We start from the raw sequence: 17029 nt of genomic DNA, 5'->3' as shown, positions 1-17029 counted from the left end.
AGCACATCATACATTTCATGTTCACAGTAACATCTCCTTAAAAATCCATCCTATCCTACTTGATACCATTGACATGCAATCAATTGATAGGGTTGGATCTTTAAGATGAGTATTTTTAATCTAGCTTTCTCTATGACTCGTTCCAATAGTCCATTCTTGAGTATGTGGACTATGTCATCCACCCAATATGATGTGAGGCTTGCTCTAAATAATTCTCATTCACTAGACATTTTAAAAAGGTGTGCATCCCTAAAGTCGTCATTGATTCCATATCCAAAATGGCTTCTCCTATGGATATATGGGACATATGATCTACGATATAATGATGTTTGCCCTTACATACGACTACAAAGAAGTCAAATTCCAAAAGCAAAAGTAACCATCGAGCAATGCATCCCATTGCATGGGGTTTATTCACAAGATAAAGTAATGCTTGATGATCCACAAAGAAGGTGAAAGGTGTCGCTAGAAGATAGTTATGAGCTTCTTTATGGAAAATACCATGGCTAACCCTTTCCTCTCCATTGTGGACTAGTTTACTTTTGTCTCAATGAGCTGTCTGCTCTAGCAAAGCTCACTAGATAGTCAAGGTTATGTTCACTAGGTTGACACAACACTACCCCCCCATGGCAAATTTTGATGCATCGATATGCATGTGAAAGGTAATGGACCAATCTGGGGATCTTAAGATAGAAACTGAAGCTAGAGCCTATTTAAGCCTTTCATAGGACCGTTGACATTCTTGGGTCCTCTCAAATACTACCAATAACTTGTAAAAGGGTTTAGCAATCAATGCATAGTTTAGTACAAATCACTGATAGTATCATGTTTGGCCTAAAAAACATTGAATGCCCTTAAAGTTGGTCAGAGGGAAAAGGTCTGTAATAACCTTGACTTTAGAAAAGTATGTGGCTATCCCATTCCTTGACACAATGTGCCCTAAAATTCAACCATGCTTTACTCAAAACTAGCACTTTAAAGGGTTTAGTGAGAGATCGTATTGCTAACACTATTTAAAGACTATTTGTAGTTTTTCCAAGTGCTCTTTCTAGTTGGTGTGGACGCATAGGTCATCGACAAAGACTTTCAACCATCTTCTAACCATATACTTGAAAAAGGCACACATGAGGCACTAGAAGGTAGCATGAGCATTAATTAGTCTAAATGGCATGACTATATAAGCAAACGCCCCCCATTCAATGGCAAATACCATCTTGTGTCTATCATCCAGATGGACTTGCACTTGGTTGTAGCTTGAGAAGCCATCTAGAAAGTTGTAGGCTTACTTTCCTACCACTCTCTCTAGCATACGCTCCGTGTATGGTAGCGGGTAATTGTCTCTCTTGGTGGCTGTGTTGACCTTCTTATAATTTAGCATACTCGAATGTTTCCATCCTTTTTCATCACTATGACTATGGTGACATCTAGTCCATATGCTCTATCTCATAAATGAATCTGGCCTTCAATAACTTATCAATTTCCTCTTTTACAACATGCATGCTTAGGATTCATTGCATATGGTTGTTGCTTGACTGGTGTTGCATTGGGGGTCATGGGGATGTTGTGAGTCACAATACTTGGATCTATTCCCTTCAGCTCATCTAAGGACCATGCAAACACATCGTCAAATCCCCTTAGGAGATATATGAGATCATGCTCCTCCTTCTTAGTTAGATCGTCCGCTATGTACATGGTTTGAGGCTTGTCCTCCCCTCCTACCAAGTTGACCTCCTTAACCTTTGTTGATCCTTCAATGGGTTCATTAGCTTACCCTTTCTATTTAGCCCCTATTAACACCACTATTTGATCACCCTTTTTGTACTTCATAAAGTGCTTGGGCAGGTCTTAGGGGTTTCTTCTATCGTTCAACTTTTGAAGACTTTGATTGTTTCCTTTTCTCCTCCTTTAACCTCATGCGCCTTAGGTGGACTAGAAGGTCCCACTTGGTGCATTGGGTCCTAGGTGGTTGAGATATTTCGGGTCACTATCAGAGCTCACCTCTAACTCAAAATTATACTCATCATCCTCACTAGAAAAGGTTGTCTCCCCTAGTGCTCACAACTCTAAAGCTGACTCTACTCCAAATAATGATGTGGTGCAAGGACGAACTAATCTCACTTGCTCATAATCTACCACCTCAAGGCATTCTAACTAGGCCCGATCAAAATCTACCTTGGCAGCTCCCTTGCTCCTTCAAAACGTGTTGACCTCTTGAGGTTTAGTGTCCACTCTAATTTACTCATTTACTCTTCCCTCTGTTTCATATTCTATGGTCTTTACTTTCTCTTTGCTCTCCTCACTAATGGAATAACAGTCTTTGTACTTGTCATCAAAATTCTCATACTAGGACTATATGTCGCTAAGTGGGGTCTCCACTTCCAAGCTCTGCCACACTTGTCATGAGAGTCCAGTTATATGACAAACTTGGGTCATGTACCTTAGTCCATTGCCACTCTCTACTTTCCATAAGATCCTTGAGAGGCTGTAAATTAGTAGTTAGGTCACCCACACAAGCTAACTTGACAGGTAAAGGATTTTGTGAAGTTCTAATTTGTTGGCTTGGACATAGTAGTGATTGGTATTGGTTGACCCATGGGACTCCCGATCATCATGCATAAGGGTACCACAGGTAGGTTAAAAGTGAGGGCAATCTTAGGTCAGCTAGCTAAGTCTATAGCTTGTGTGGATCCACGATGGCCAATACATGCATCTAGTCTCATTTGTCCTCAAGGCAGGGAATGTACCTTATTAGAGGTCCGTGATTGCTTCTAGGCCTCGAGTCGCCCTTTAGTAGGGTAGAGATGGCATCTAAGTCCATTGATGAGGTTTTCCATGTGTCCATCTCTACTCAGACTTCTTTTGATCTATTACCCAAGAATGTCAGCCCATTACCCCAGTCCTCTATTACTCTGGCACTTCTCATCCAAGGTCATGCCTCTTTTATGGATTGAATATTACTCACACTATGACTAAAATTTCACCAACTATACATATAGAAAATGAGGTTGAATCCACTCCCTTCATAACTATGAAGTTCACTAAGAATTGGATTCCCGCTATCTTTAGTGGCCAATCCTTTAGGACTCAGAAGGGTCTAACCTTCATCCCATTTGCTAGAGTAACATTAGACCTTGCAGTCTCTACTGGTGGGTTTTCCCAAGCTTTCAAGACTGCATGACTAAGTACACTAACCCCTGCTCCCGTATCTACTATCCCCTTTTGTGTAGTATCTTCTAAGGCAACTACAGGTAAGACTGTGTGCATCTCAATGCCCTCCCACAAGGCATTTACTTGTGGGAACTTAGACATTGGAAACAATGTTAGGGTTGGTATGTGTTTCACGACATTGTGGTCCGAAAGGTCTTGCAACTCATGGTCGTTACTGCGTTCTACCCATCACTTCAATTCTTGCCAAAGTGTGGAGTCTTGCCTAAGCAATTCTCCCAATGACAACATCATAGGAGTTGTTATTATTAAGTTTAGAAATTTGCCATGTGTCTTTCTCTCCTCAGCTTCATGGGCTCCCCACTAATGCTCATGAGCCAGTTGAGCAACCATGGTCCCCCTCATCCTGCCCATGTAGCTGTTCATGTGGTGGTGTTGTTTCTGTTGCCCTCAGATATATGGGAGAGGCTGGTGGGCTCAAGGTTGAGAGTTCGTTAATCTCATCCTCAATGATAGGTTCGGCATCTTGAAGGTGAGCTTGCGCTTCTTTATCCACTCTTTGACCTTGTCTGCAGCACTCAGCTGGTAGTTAGGATCAGGGTACTCTCCAACCTTAGTGGTTCCCTTCTCTCTCGTCTTAGGAGCAGATGTTTCAACTTCAGCATCCATGACCTATTTTCCCTTCATTAATGTGGTCTTGCTCTCAGTCTTGAGCGTTATTTTTGCCTCGATTCTCTTTTTCCTCCGTTATCGACTCTTCTTCCCTATAGAGGATGCATCCAGGTTGTTGGGTCTAGGTAATGAGATACCATCTTGCTTTGTTTGAGCTCATGTCATGACATTTAAGGGAATAAGTGTGGCATGATTGTCATGTGCCTCAACACAACAGAGTCCAAGTGGCACAAATGGCATGATTGCCAAGTAGTGGAGAGTTTCCACTCAGGGCAATCGACAAACAGGTGTGTGACTCCACATTCAAGGCATCTCAAATTGGCTTTCTCTCTACTTGCTTGCTTCTTTTCAAGGAACTGAGATGAGATATGCCCCGGATGGCCACATGTCCAACATGCCATGGGTTCTTGGTTCTAAGCTCCTCCTAGGCCTCTACCTCTTTCTCTACCCTAAGACAGTGACCAGCATAGGCCTATAGTCCATCAATATGGGATTGCCCTCTTTGTCATAAGAGACATAAGGATTCAAGTAGGAATCTTCCTCTAGTGGCTTCTCCACAAAGTGCACTGGAGCTTCACTTGGTGGATGGATTACGATAGGTGTTGGAGGTCTAGGGATTCCCATTGGGTTGATATCTATCCTCGAGGCAGCTGGCTTTGAATGGTTGTCTAACTCATGGATAGTATGGCTAAGTGTGTAAGGTTGCTAGTAAGGCAACCGTCTTGGTAATCGGTAGTGCATGGTGTCATACCCGACTCTTCCACAATTGGCACAAGGCCTTGATCTGGAATTGGGACATTCAGAAGGTAGGTGATTCCCTCCACATTGCACACATTGCACATGAGGTTGTACTAGTCTTCATATATTGACTCTTGTAATTCGGTCAGCTATGATTTTAGGTCAGCTATAGCTTGGGTCTAGTCAACACTCTTCCCTCTTTCTTGTTCACTGGGGGCTACTTGTTCACTAGTTGTTGTAGCTCTCTTGGATGTTTCTAATTACATTGCTACCTTACTACGCAACTCAAGAGCTTCTCTCCCTAAGCATGTCATCTACAAGTATGGCTTCCTCAAAGTATCTTGCAAGCATGTCCCTTTGTAGGTTTGAGTTGCTTGCAAGGGCCTTATAAAGTTCTTCGTTACGGATCTCATTAATGAATACAATAGATACCGCTCTCTCATTGGGTCACTCAACTACAAGTATTCTCTTATAGAGACTCCTCACATGTGTGATATAGTCTTGTATATCCTATTTGTCTTTTTGGTTGGCATTCATCAACTTAACAATGAGGTTGTCGGAGTATCTTGCCTCTGACAATCTCTTGTTGAAGAGATCCTTCAAGTGGGTGAATTCATTACATTCTGCATTGTCTAGACTGTCGAACCAAGTCCGTCCCTTGTCTCCCAAGCAAAGACTGAATGCTTGTGCTTGTTGAGTGGGGTCCATGAGGTTAATAGCCTTGCATACCTACTCAAACTACTTGACAAAGTTGTAGGGGTCATTGCCGGCTTGGTATTTATCAACTTGCTTTACAACTATGGGTATTTTTATTTAGCTCCTCTGGCATTTGGGGTGACTTGCAACCCGCTAGCAATGATGCCTCCAAGGCTACCCCACTTTGCTCAGCGCTGGTATTGTCCAACAATCTTTTTGTGAGTAGCTCACTTATTTCATCGACTTCCAAGGCTCTCTCCCTATTGGCATTACCTTGCATTCTATTCCTAGCTGAGATGGCTAGGATCATGTGAATCTCATTGAGCTCTCTCTCTTGATGTAACCTTTAAGCCCTTTGCTCTTGGTTATAACTTGTAATGCATTGCAATGCTATATTTACCCATCTCCTTTTTTCCTCAAGATCGGCTATGATATTGGCTTTTGATCTCCCATGGTGCGCTATCCTTATCTATTGGTCGTATTGTGTGACAAGTCCCAGGATGTTGTCTGGGTGCTTAGCCATGTTAAGGTCAAGGTCGAGGTCTAGATTATTCTCATTTGAGCTAGTACCTGCCATAGTAGTTGCCTCCTAAACCACTAGCATGTTTATGAGGTCAACTAAGCTAGCTAGAGATGTATCCCTAATCTTGGCGACCCTTTCCTTCTCTCGGAAACGTGATGGTTCGGTCCCCTCTATGTCTTTGTTCCTAGTTTTTCTAGGTCCCTCTGATTCTTGGGGTTGTACTCTTACTGATGGTTAGCTTAATCCCCTTTAGTGTGCTCATTGTTAATCCAATAGTTTAAACATGTGCAAGACTTAAACATCAACAGTACATCTCGATGTGCACTATGTGAAATCAGGCTTTTCTTCCAACTTCTACATGTGCTTAAATGCCTATACTACCAAGTGTGACCTTTGATGGAGTCAACTATGTCAATCAATTTCCTATTCTTGATGCTTTTGGAGGGGTTTTGACTACTCCTAACAGTTGAAATTGGGTTCTCTATGGGTCATGATAGGTGATCTATCGGGCCTCCTAGTCAAGTGAGTTAATTTGGGTCTCTACTCAAGTAGCCGCCAATGGTCGAATCTTTCATTCCCCCATGAACTGCTAGGTTGAGGTTCTCCCTTTTTTTTTAAACTATTTACAATCCTATGGTTTCATTTACGGGTTTGGACTTTAACCTACTTAGGCCCTATAAGCCCCTAAAGGTCAAAAATCAGTCAAAACAAGGTTCTAGACAACTACTTTGAGTTCTAGACTCGACCGTCTGAGTCATGGGTTCAGCCGCCCGAGTGGACTTCTTAAAGGATTCAGTTGCCCGAATGGTTAGACTCAGACTTTGACAAGGGGCGCCCATTTGAGCATCTAAATGGCCATCCAAGGCCCCGAGTTTAGCCATTCGAGGTTGAGTGGTTAGGTCCATCCGAGTTGGATGTCCAAGTGGTCACTCAAGTGACTCGGACGTACGAGCCAGGTCATGACTCTGCCATCTGATGCATGTGGTCTCACCGTCCGATACCTAGAAGAGTTGGAAGCATCAAAGACAAAAACCATTCGTACTACAACCTGTGGACCTGTCACTCACTGTCTCTCTCTCTCATAGCTCTCTCTCAATCTCACTAAATGCAGATGAGCTCTCTATTCCCCTTTTTTCACCTTTTGTTTTCTCTCTTTCTCCCTTTATACTATGTTTTCCTTCTTGGACATGAAAATCCTATTTGCTTTCTTTCCCTATTTTCCTATTTCCTAGTTATCTAAAGAGTTACTTTTCCTTCTTTTTCCTTATTTCCCACACCTTAATGTCTCAAGTTTGATCAAAATGCACAAATCCTACTCTAATCGATGCACACAAAGCTTCCTAAACCTAAACTAATCCATGAAAGAAATCAAATAGCCTCTAACTCCTTTTCTTCCTACCTAAAACCAGGTGCCGTTTTGAAGTTGAACTCCTACTTCATCACTCAATTTAGAGCACACAAGCACTCAAAGCTTGAATCTGTTGATCCCGTCAACGCACCACACTTTCTCCTTTTAGATACTGCAAGATGTGCCAAACCATCAACTTTGGAGGCCCCATTGGGTCTACATGATCTAGATTTTATACACAATGGAAAAAAACTCATAAATATTCTTGAACAAACAAAGTATTAATTAGCTCTTGGTGATGTTTAGGTTACCTTGCATCATGTTACCATAATGTATTTTCCTTTTTCTATTGACAAACATGTGCATAAGCAAGTGAATTTCAAATGAGATTATTTTCAAAATTAAGATTAGAACAAGTGATATATAGCAACAAGTCCAATGGTATTTGGGGGAGCTAGCAAACGATGGAAAATGAAGAAAAGGGGAGAGCATGGTGGAAATACATACCTATCTTGAAATTTTAGGGAACTATGATATTTCACATCACGCTTCCAAGGTAGCCCAACCCACATAAGGGGTTGTATATTACAGGAAAGTCGTAACGGGCATAGGCATTTGCATCGAAGTCTACACCTATTCGTCGAGGGTACGTCATGTAGGTAGGGTCGTTCCTCTCCGAAGGGAGAGTGTTATAGAAGGCCATCCATGTGAATACGTTGTCGTCGCAAATGCGCCTTCGGCACAGTGGTTGGCACTCATATCTGGGCACGGACCGAGGCACTTCAAAAACTTTATTCTGCTAGTATTCCGCATCCTCGATGCCCCAGAGGGTGGGATTATTCTCTCTTTCCTTCAGCCACCACTGTTGACTTAGTCGGCTTCCGTCGTTGATCACCTCGTCCACTATTTTAGTGGGAACGACTCTGCCCAGGGCATTGGGGATGAGGAAGCTGAAGGTGAAGGGCTGCTTCTTCTGTTCTTGTCTCTCCTAGAGTATGAGCTCCACATGAAAACTGGAAGGTATGTCATTTGGGCATGGCGAGAGGGGTATAGATGGGTGGGCCATAGGGTTAGCCCTTAATCTTTGTCTGACTTCTTCCACCAATTTCCTCCTCTTCTCCCTTAGGGTGGTTTTCCTCTCCGCAGATGCATCTGTTGGCTGCCCTTGCCCTTCAAGATGGGGTAAAGGGGGTTGTGGAACCACTTCTTCTTCGAATCCACCTAGGTCGATGTGCAGTTCTATCTCACTCCCTAGGCGCTTTTACTATTTCATCCCTTCTACGAACCCCAGAGCATCAATTTCCTAGGGGTTTAGGCCGATCGATAGCAGATACCTACGTTGTTCCTCCAAGCTTAGCCCCACTGTAATGGGTTGGGAGGGCATGTGTAATCTTGCTCACAGGGCTCTGCATGCTATGCTCAGTTTCTTTTTTACTACCTCCAAGGACTCCCCTTCCTCCTCATGAGTGGCATCCATCAAGGTGTTCATGAAGATTCATTGTTGAGTGTGGAAGGCCAGTTGGGCTACCTCTACTCTACCTTCTGCTAGGATTTTCTCTTTCTCCACAGAGCTGGGTGATGCGCCAAGGTCTTCACTCTTTGCTCATTCTGGCCTGCCCACTCTTCAGCCCTCTTTTTCATTTCTTCCATGCCTTCTCCCTGTCTTTGCACCAAGGCTGTGAGCCTCCGCTGCTGCTGATCTTCCAACTCTCTGCTCATTCACTCCTACTCTTCTCTTTCGAGGCTCAGCCTTTTGGTCATTGTTTCCATTTCTCGGTGGTGGTGCTCCTCTTCTTGTTTCCTTCCTTCCTCCCCTGCAGTAAACTCCTTCATGCCATGTTCGATCTGCCCTATTTTTTATGCTAGATCGTAGTGTTGTATGATCAGAAAATTATATTATTTTTGCATCTTCTCGAGCCCTTGATTTTCATCTATGAGCTGTCACCGCCAGCTTTGCTCCTTTTCTTCTTTGGCCTTTAGTTTCCTCTTCATGTTGAGAATTTCCTTTTGTTGCGTAGCCATTTGCTTTGTCTTTTTGAGCTGGAAGGCCGCTACCACTTCCCTTTCTGCCTCCAACTCGGCCCCACCGCAATCCTCCTTTCCTCCCTTGCCCTTTTGTAGCTGCGAGAGCAATTCATCAACGTATTCATCACGATTTGTGTGTGGCGTCATAGTGGTGGGGATTGGGGTGGTCGAGGCTTCCATTTTTTGGCATTTTGGCTCTTGCCTGGATTCGGAATTTGTATTTGGCCTTTTGTTCCCGGTGGTTGTGGCCTCCCCGCTCCTTCCTTGTGCTAGTTCCTTATTGATAAAGTATTGCATCCACGCCACGAAACTGTTCACGTCAGTGCTGGCCGACATGCTTGGGGTGGCAGTGGTGGCTTCGCTGGCGGGTACCAAGGGGGCCAGAATGGGATGGATGGGGGCCTTACCCTTGCCCTCGATAACCATGGACGGCATGGCGTCAGGTACTTGTGTGCTTGAGATGGGTCTATCTTCCCTAGGCGGACTTAAGGTCCCTAGGCCATCGAGTCAGCTTTGTTGTTCTATAGATCGGCGAATTGCTTTGGCCATGTCTTCCTCCTCCTGTCTTCTCAACTCTACCTCCTCTTCCATAACTCTTCTTTCTCTCTCTCTTTCCAGATCTTTTTCTTCCTTTTTTTTGCATGCCTTCTGTTTCTTCTTTTGAGTTGCACTATTCCACTATTCTCCTTGTGGCTTACTCCTTGGCCACCATCTTCTCAAGGTTGTGAATGCTGCAAAATTTCAGCTGACTATAAGCTCGATTTTCCAGGCTAATGCCGTACTGTGCTCTCTCTTCCTTCATGAACGAGAGTCGGTGGGCACAGTCTTGTTGCGACATCTCTCATTCCTGTCATGAACCATACTTCCCATTAGTGCTACAATTAATATATGTACAATAATTTGCTGAAAAGAAAGATTTTATGTTTGTTGAATGAAAGCATTAAGATCCAATACAGGTTCTTCACTTCAGACTTTCTGTTTTTTTTTTTAATTTCAAAGTTTTTGTGACATTCCTCCTACATCACCAGTTTCTTATGTGTTTATTGCGTTTATTTGATCTTGATTGGTTCTAATTTGATTCAGCTTCACCCTACCCTCGTACCCTCTCTCCTTCCAGATTGAGAAGAATCCTTCCTAGGATCAAAGGTTAGGAGATCAAGGGCATTTAGCGTTCGGATATAAGGGTTACTTGCGCATGAGCCAAGTACAAAATTCTAGGTTATATTCCAACTGAGTCTTGGGGTCCAGAGCGAAGGGTTGGGTACTTACGTGTGTGACGTAAGTGAGGACATCTGCTAGGAAATCACCAGAATCGACACGGCTAACGATATGGAGCTCTTCCTTGGTCAAGAGACGATCAAGATATGGGTGTCCCTTGACGTGCTCTTCCATGGGTCGGCCACAAAGAGTAGTTAACACTCTATATGAGATGGGTGTGACATAGGTTGAGTCGTACTCCGATGTCTTGATTGCACGGTGCTGCTCAGCATTGGTCATGATTTGACATCCTTCGAGTTCCCACTGCAATTGCAGAGCGTACTAGCTTCGTAAAAATAGGGAGTCGGTGTCAGCTAATGCTTTCAACTCCTCGACTTCTTTGTCAATGATGGAAGAAGTCACGCGCTTATCATAAGACATAATGAGGCGTTGTTTGATGGCTTGTTCTCTTGATATCTCAGTGTGTAGGAACTCGGCAGCTGAGTGGGGTATTTTAACAAATGCAAATTCGAATGTTTCTCAGGAACAAGGCATCGTGCGAACTTCCATCGCTAAAAGCTCTTGCAGCAGGCCTAAGTCCAAGCGGTCATAACTTAGAGCCAGTGACATGAATGCATCTAAGCGTCTAAGACAAGCAACAACGTCATCCCTTGTATCTTCAGCTAGGCCTACGGCTAGAGTTAAGAATGATTTCCACTCGTAAGATGGTTTAAGGCCCGGAGGTAGCTGGGGTTTGATGGGACTAGTGAGCTCGGCGGCAAATGGTGGTAGTTGCCCATGAAGCACTAGTTGAGTCTCGTGGATAAGCGTTGGAGTAGTGGCTGCTACAGATGGGTTGCTACACTCAGATTGGGTTTGGCAAGTCTTATCGGCATTAGCAGGGGTTGAAGGGGTAAACGTTGGTTGGGGTTTGGGCCAATAGTCTTGCTCAACTCTTCTGAGCTTATGTGTAGGTGAGCTAGTAGGAGGCAGGTTCGGGAAACGCTACAGCTTCTGGTTCCGAGGTTCTACGGGGCTCGGGTGGTTAAGCGCGAGGGTGGCGTTTGAGTGATATTGTGGGCCGTTCTGGCCTTAGGGATCCATAGCCAGGCATTTCCCTCATAGTAGCCTTATGCGTGCAAGAGGGCTTTAGGAACCCATCTTGGCTTAATCATGCTTTGATTTTTGTAACTGCATCTCGGCCTCCTGGGTTTAGAGTTTCTTGTGTTACAAAGACGTGGCCATCTACTTCTAGGCGGTGGTTGCAGTTGTTTAGGCCTCCATTGAAACTCAGGTTGTTGGGCCTTAGCTTTTGCCGCTGTGAGTGGTGGCTCGTGAGACTTGGTGGATAGTGGTTGAGCACTACCCCCCTCCGTAGACTTGGCTGTGAGTATTTCTACCGGTGGCCTTGCGGACTCTAATGGGGTCGCGTAGCCCTTGCTGAAGGCTATATTAATACGGACATTGCCTATGGTGGCAACGTGGATGCGTTGCGACTCATAATTGACATTGCAGCGAGTTTACTTCTTGAAGGTTCGCCCTAGCAGCGACTCTGTGCTTATGTCTTTAGTGTTTGGCAACACGTAAAAGATCATTGGTACAGTCTCAAACTCAATAGCAACAGTGGTCCTGCACTTGCCGAGAAGTGCCTATAAGCGGACCCCATATGGGTTTAATTGGGCATTAGTGGGCTGTAGTGGTGGTTTACCAAGTTGGGTCCAATGATCATGAGTTAAGACATTGAAATCTGCTTCCTCGTTGATCAAGGCATTGAAAGCCCATGTTTGCTTGGCAATGACCGTGATATGGAGGTATGCGGGTTCTACGGCTTCCTCATCCTCATCATCAATTTTCGTGATTGTGGCGACTCATACCATGATAGGGGGTTCCAACATTGGTGGCTCATGCAGCAGATGCGTGGGAGGGTAGTACTTCTTAATGCGACTGCCATTAAAGAAGCCTATGGGCTCGTCGTCTAGAGTCTCGAGCTCAACATTGTCGGTTCGGCTGATTGCACGAACATTGAAAGGCCCAAGACCTCTAAACTTCATTTTCTGCTTGTGTCCTTTAACTGAGTACAAGAGCACTAAGTCGCCCTATTCAAAGTCGTGCTATTTGACATGCTTGTCAAACCAGCTCTTGCGTTGTGCCTTCTCGCATATGAGCACATGAGTGGCTAGAAGGCGTGTTTCTGAGAGACGTTCAAGTTCAACCAGGCATTGCGTCCATGCCTCCTTCCCTTTCCACCGTTCTTGAAGTGCTATTCTCAGGCTAGGAATGAAGAACTCTACTGGTAGAATTGCCTCAGTCCCATAGGTTAACCTAAAGCGAGTCTGGCCGACAGTTGTTTTAAAAGCTGTACGGTAAGCCCACAAGACTGCCATTAGCTTGTTATCCCAGGCACTATGCGAAGCAGAGACTACTTTGGTCAGGACATTTACAAGGATCTTACTTGTGGATTCTGCCTGTCTGTTTGTGTGAGGGTAGTATGGAGAGGATTTTCGATGGACGATCAGAAAGGTGGATAGAAGATGCATTATCACTTCATTGATGAAGTGCTTGCCTTGGTCACTGACTAGTTCGATGGGGCAGTCGAATCGTGAGATCACCTGTTTCCATAAGAACTTGGCTGTCATTCTAGCGTCATTCTTTCGTGTTGCTCTCACTTCTGCCCATTTTGTTAGGTAGTCCGTGGCCACAATGATATATTTGGCCTGCGAGTACTGTACCGCAGGACTAATGGGTCCTATGAAGTCGATCCCCCACTTTTCGAAGGGTTGTCATGCAATGATTGGGGTTAACTCCATTTGATCCTTGTGAATCGGGACCTTTTTCCACTGACACTCGTCACAATGCTTGATGAATCGTGCTGTGTCACGAAAAAGTGTGGACCATCACAATTGAGACTGCAGCACCTTGCGGGCTATCATGTCTCCGCTAAAGTGTCCTCCAACAATCCCACTATGTGCCTCTGTGAGCACATTGTGCATCTCATGCTCGCATATGCATCTACGCAATAACCCGTCTTGCCCTAACCTATATAGTTGGTTGCTATCAATTGATAGGGTTGGATTTTGAGGATAAGCCGCCTAAGTCGGGCTTTTTCTATTGGTTGCTCATGCAATCCGTGCTCCAGCACTTGGACGATGTCATCTGCCCAGTATGGTGTTAGATCAACCTTGAATAAATCTCTTTTGTTGGAAATGTACATGGGTGTCTGGCAATTCATCGGCAATGCCTTGTCCAACGGCCTCTCTCGTGGTAATGCGTGGCATGTGGTCAACCATGTAGTGCTGTTTTCCCTTCCGTACAACCACGGAGAAGTTGAATTCTAAAAGCAGGAGCCATCAAGCTATGCGTCCTGTAGCGCAGGGTTTGTTCAATAGATACAGCAAGGCTTGATGGTCCACAAAGAAAGTAAAAGGCGTAGCCAAAAGATAATGCCAAACCTTCTTTACAGCAAATACCATGACTAAGCCCTCTCTCTCAGTCACGAATAGTTCATTTTGGTCTCAGTGAGTTGTCTGCTAGCAAAGCTCACTGGATAGTCTTGTGTTCGCCATGTTGGCACATTACTGTCCCCACAGCGAATTTTGAAGCATCAATATGTACGTGGAAGGTAATGGTCCAATCTGGGGCTAGTAGGATTGGTGCAGTAGTAAGAGCCTTTTTCAATTCCTTGTACGTTCGTTGACATGCTTCAGTCCATTTGAAGACAATCAACATCTTGTACAAAGGTCTGGCAATCAATGCATAGTTCAGCACAATTCGTCGATAGTACCCTGTATGGCCTAAGAAGCATTGAACTCCCTTATAGTTGATTGGGGGCTGAAGATCAACAATAACCCTGACTTTCGAGAAGTCAATGGCAATGCCATTCTTTGACACCACCTGCCCTAGGATGCATCCATGTTTCACCCAGAACTGGCACTTTAAGGGGTTCAGGGAGAGACGATATAGGTAACATCGCTCAAAGACCTGCTCAAAGTTTGTCTAAGTGCTCTTGCTAGGTCGAGTGAACACACAAGTCATCCACGAAGACCTCCAATTCCTTGCGAAGCATGCCTTTAAATATGGTGCACATGAGGCGTTGAAAGGTGGTTGGGACATTAGTCAACCCGAAGGGCATGACCACGTAAGCAAAGACGCCCCACTCGGTGGCGAAGGTAGTCTTATGCCTGTTGGCAGGATGCACTTGCACCTAATTATATCCAGAGAAGCCGTCCAGGAAGCTGTAGGTCTCTTTGTCCGCCAAGCATGTGCTCGGTGTACGGCAATGGATAGTTTTCTCTCTTAGTGGCAGCATTCACCTTCTTGTAATTGATGCACACTCTAATCTTTCCATTCTTCTTCATCACTATAACTATGGGCGACACCCAGTTTGTGTGCTCGATTTCGTAAATGAATCCTACTCTCATCAGCTTGTCAATCTCCTCTTTGACTGCATGAGCGTGTTTTGGATTCATCAGGTACGGTCGCTGCTTGACCGGTGTTGCGTCTGGCATCATGGGTATGTTATGAGTCACCACACTCGGATCCACCCCCTTAAGCTCCTCCGGGGACCAAGCAAACAAGTCTATATACTCTCACAAGAGAGCAACAAGACTCGTCTCCTCTTCCTCAGTAAAGTCATCGGCAATTAAGACCAGTTGGGATGTCTCCCCCTCCTATGCTAGGTTCACCTCCTAGACCTTGGTTGGTTCCTCGATGGGTTCACTCATTTGCCCTTGGTGTTTGGCACCCAACAAGATTACTACCTTGCCACCCTTTTTGAACCTAGTAAATCTCCTCGGGAGATCCTGCAGCTTTCTTTACTCTTCCGTTTGTGCGTCCCTAAGCTGTTTTGCCCTATCTTCCTTCAACCGTCTACATCTCAGGTGGATGGGTAGGTCCCCCCTGGTATGTCTGGTCTTGGATGGTCTAGGTATCTCTGGGTCACTATCTGAGCTCACTTCCAACTCGGAATTGAACTCACCGTTTTCGCTAGAAGAGGTGGTTTCTCCTAGCAGTCTCGCATCTCAGAGGGTGACTCTGTTCGAAGCACTGGTGTTGTACATGGTTAGGTTAGGCCAGCTTGTTCGAAATCTATGGCTCTTGTGTGTTCCAACCATGCACAGTCACAATCCATGTGCATGACCCCTCGCTCCATCCTAAAGACACCCTTTTTCTGTGGCTTGGAGTCCGCTCGTATCTATTCTATTTCTCGTCCCTCAGTGTCGTATTCCACCGTGTCTATCTCATTCTTACTTTCATCATTGAAAGAATGGCAGTCTTCGTACTCATCATTGGAATCATCTTTGTCCAATTACTCATCATCTCCTAGGTTTTGGCATATCTCTTGTCTCTGGTCAGAGACTAAGGCCCAATTGTACATGAGGTTTAAGTCATGCACCCTTGTCCATTTCCACCTTGGTCCATCTAGCAAATCTTGGAGTGGCTTGAAGTTTGCTGTTGGATTGCCAGCTAGCGTGCCAATCAAATACTCTAGACTCTCTTGGAGTTCCTTCTTGTTAATTGGCACTTGGAATGTGACATGCTTAGGTCGCCCACAAAGGGCTCCAGCCACCATGCAGACTGGTATGGAGGGTGTGTCTTTTGTCTGGCCAATTGTCGATGGCTTGCTTGTATGCCTCATGATTTGAGAATGGCAAGTTGATCGTAGCAAGGACATGCATCCAGTCTCGCTCATCCCCGGGCGTGGGATATACTTGGTCAAGGGCCCATAGGATTTCTTGACCTGAGCGTTACCTTTAAGCATCATGGAGATGGCATCCAAGTCGACTAGTGAGGTTTTCCATGTGTCCATCTCTATCCTCACAGCTTCCGTTCTGTTGCCAAGGAAGATTAAGCCATTACCCCAATCTTCGATGACTCTGGCATTGCCCATCCAGGGTCGGCCTAATAGGATATTGTAGTCCACTCCCTTCATGACTATAAAGTCGACTGAGAACTAGACGCCTGTAATCTTCACCGGCCAGTTTTTAAGTACCCCAAATGGTTTCACTCTTATACCATTTGCTAGTGTGACATTGAACCTGGTGGTCTCCACATGCGGATTTCCCCACGTTTGAAGAATTGTGTGGCTCAATACACTAACCCCTGCTCCTATGTCTACAATCCCCTTTCTAGTTGTGTCGCCTAGGGCTAAGACAGGTAAGACCGCATGCGTCTCGGTGCCTTCCCAGAAAGCATTAACGTGCAAGGATTTAGGCATAGAGTGTAGAGTTAGACTCAGTATTTGGGTCTCTACATCAAGATCGTGTAGGTCTGCGGCAGCTTGCTCTCGTGATCCTTCAACCCATTGCTTCAAGTCTTGCCATAGGGTGGAATGCTGCCTAAGCAGGTCTCCCAGGCTCAGCGTCACAGGGGTGGTCACCAGCATGGTAAGGAGGTCGTTGACTGCTTGTGTTTCTCCTATTTCGGGTTGTCCTGGCCAATGGTAGTGACTGATTTACTGGCATGTAGCGTCAAGGCTTTGTCAAAGCTGTACCGCTTGTGGCACAGTTGCATCTCTTATTTTCGGTCGAGGGGGTGAGACTGGCATGCTTATGCTGGAGAGATATTTGATCTCATCCTCTAGAATGGGCTCAGCATCTTCTAGGTGCTCTTGGGCCTCTCTTACCCATTCCTTCACTTTCTCGATAGTCTCTAGTTGGCGCTTCGGA

Source organism: Lygodium microphyllum, chromosome 17 (genome assembly GCF_053477565.2).
Source record: "Lygodium microphyllum isolate KBCC chromosome 17, Lygodium_microphyllum_v1.1.10, whole genome shotgun sequence".
NCBI lineage: Eukaryota > Viridiplantae > Streptophyta > Polypodiopsida > Schizaeales > Lygodiaceae > Lygodium > Lygodium microphyllum.
This window is presented reverse-complemented; position numbering follows the sequence as displayed.